Genomic DNA, 2,823 nt, shown 5'->3' with positions numbered 1-2,823 from the left:
TGCACGTGCTGCACAATTATGTTACACAGAGAGGACACACAAGAATAATTTTGTAGAGCCTGTAAGCTGTCACAGTACTCATCGCAGGTCTGACACACTTCAGAAGCAAGAAATGAAAGTATTGTGCATAAAGCTGTGACACATAGGCAAGACACAAAAAAATAGTTGCTTAATGATTACAGGCTTGCATAGTAATTGTCATAGGTTTGGAACATTTCAGAAGCAGGAAACAAAGTATGGCACTTAACAGTGCAGAAACATGCCACAAGTAGTGCTATGTACAATGTTTGCATAGGGCAGTCTCCATTAGTGAGCATTTCAGGACTACAGGCCTGCATATACTGTTAGGATGCATAGAACGCATTTGGTTAATGCTAAACAGTGTAAAGCTGACAAATTTAATGCATAATATTGCGAGTTTTAGTGCTCACAGTGATTGTAGCATAAATAGAAAATCCCATAGCTATACAAACTGGTGCAACATAATCACATATGCATCAAGCAAATGGTGTGTGGGCAGACGGTATCGCTCAAAAGCAATGCAACCCAGTCATGGAGAACAAAGAAAAATAAATGCAGAGCACACTACAATGAACGCTACGTCGAAAGTCCTGTCACGGTGGCACTGCAGTGAATGAAGGCTTCGGGTTCAGTCCCGGCAGGGGTGGAAGCATTCTCATGATCATGTTCTTTCCTAAACTATCCAGCTATATACAAACAGATGTTCATTCAAACAAAGAACTTCATTTTGACCTACACTACAGGCTTCACAGTCGTCTTGCATTTCCTAAAGAGAAACAAATAGAACCACACAGCCTGCACATTGCACTTTCAGCACTTTTCTCATCGATACTAGTAGGCGCCGACCGAAAACACTTCCGCAAGTTGTCTTTGTCCATTTCCGTGTGAAGCGGTCCATGAAATTTTATCGCTGCAGGTTCTGAACTTCGCCTACATTCTATTAGATGTTCAGCATGCTCACGGCCCCCGCACGGTACTTCGATTTCAGACGACGCTAAAAAAAGCAGCACCTTCTCGGGGAATCAGCTGTTTGCTAGCAGGCCGCCATGTGCACTTATGGATGGATGGATAAGGCTGAATCCTTTGAATCGGACGGCGGCGCCACAGGCCGCCTAGCCGTGAGTAATAATATAGTTAGGATCTATTCTTGCCTTGCTTTCAGCCACCAATCAGCTAGTCTTCGTTTGGTTATTTCTACCCTTTTAAAGTCTATTTTTCCTTCATCATCCTTAAACACCAATGCTTTGGCTAAATCTGCCCCATTGCCTTGAACTATAGGACGGAGCCCTTTACAGAAAATTATTAAGTGTTCAGCCGTTTCCTCATCCTCCCCACACACCTTGCACAGCGTGTCTATCTCTTGGTACTTAACTCGGTACGTCTTAGTCCGCAATACTCCTGTCCTAGCCTCGAACAACAATGAGCTGCCCCTAGAATTATCGTAAATGTTTTCTTTGGCTATTTCCTGCTTGAAAATTCTGTACATTTCCAATGCTGATTTGGTCTCCATCCCTGTTTTCCACCGACCCCTCTCTGTTTATTTAACCTTTTACTTAATTGATAATTCCTGGCTGGTCCTCCTACTCCTGTCCAAATATTTGCTTGTCAATTTTCTTGTCCGCCTTCTCCATCTTGTGTCAACATTCCTCATGTAGAGGTAGCTGAAGACTTTCCTAGCCCACCGCTTTTCTCCCATTTTTCTCAATCGTTGCTCAAACGCTATCTTGCTGCCAGCTTCCCTGCTCTCAAAAGAAGACCATCCCAGGTCAGCCTGCACACCCTGGTTTGGCGTATTCCCATGAGCTCCCAAAGCAAGCCTACCCACTCCGCGCTGCTTAATTTCCAACCGTGCTCCGACCTCTGGTCTCATACACAGGACTGCATTGGCAAAAGTTAGACTAGGAACCATCACCCCTTTCCAAATTCCTCGCACCATTTCATACCTATTGTAATTCCACAGTGCCCTGTTTTTAATGACGGCTGCGCTTCTCCTTCCCTTAGCTGCCAAATATTTTTGATGTTCCGTTAGATATTCAGCTCCATTATTTATCCACATCCCAAGATACTTGTATTTATTCACTACTTCCAGCATGTCCTCCTGTATCCTATGTTCGCCAGCCTCATTATCAATAAAATCATGACTGCCGATTTTTTCTTGCTAAACTGCAGACCTAACTTATCTCCCTCTGTACCGCAGATATCTATCAACTCCTGCAAATCTACCCTGTTGTCAGCCATCGGTACTATATCATCTGCATACATTAGTCCTGGTAATGACTGTTGGATACATTCTCCTTGCTTGAATAAGGAAAGGTTGAAGCTGAGTCCACTCCCCTCTAGTTTAGCCTCTAATCCTTGCAGATGCAGCATGAACAACAAAGGTGACAAGGGACGTCCTTGTCTAAGCCCCCTCTTTACCTCTACTGGCTTCGACACCTTTTTTTCCCATTTAATTAGCACCTGGTTATACTTATAAATATCTTTTAAAATATTGGTTACTCCACTTTCCACGCCTAACACATCCGGAATACTCCATAAGTCTTCTTGAAATACACTCTCATAGGCTCCTTTGATAGCCAGAAAAGCTAGCCATAGGGGTCTGTGTTCCTTTTCTGCTACCTCAATACACTGTGTCAATGAGAACAGATTGTCCTCTAACCTCCTTTGTTTCCGGAAACCATTCTGCATCTCTCCCAGCACCCCCTTGCTCTCTACCCATGCCTGCAGTCTGTCCTTTATAATCTGCATCACCAACCTGTAGACCACTGATGTTACTGTTATGGGACGGTAGTTGCTTATGCC

At 43.8% G+C, this 2,823-nt stretch overlaps 1 pseudogene; it reads right to left on the bottom strand.

The window, feature by feature from the left end:
- Window positions 1-1,162: 1,162 nt before the first annotated feature.
- Window positions 1,163-2,406, bottom strand: LOC146206088 (uncharacterized; annotated as a pseudogene).
- Between the last annotated feature and the right edge of the window lie 417 nt (window positions 2,407-2,823).

Source organism: Amblyomma maculatum, chromosome 1, assembly GCF_055883805.1.
Source record: "Amblyomma maculatum isolate TAMU_Amacu chromosome 1, ASM5588380v1, whole genome shotgun sequence".
NCBI classification, from domain to species: domain Eukaryota; kingdom Metazoa; phylum Arthropoda; class Arachnida; order Ixodida; family Ixodidae; genus Amblyomma; species Amblyomma maculatum.
Note: the sequence above shows the minus strand (reverse complement) of the source record. Positions and strands in the feature narration are given on the sequence as shown.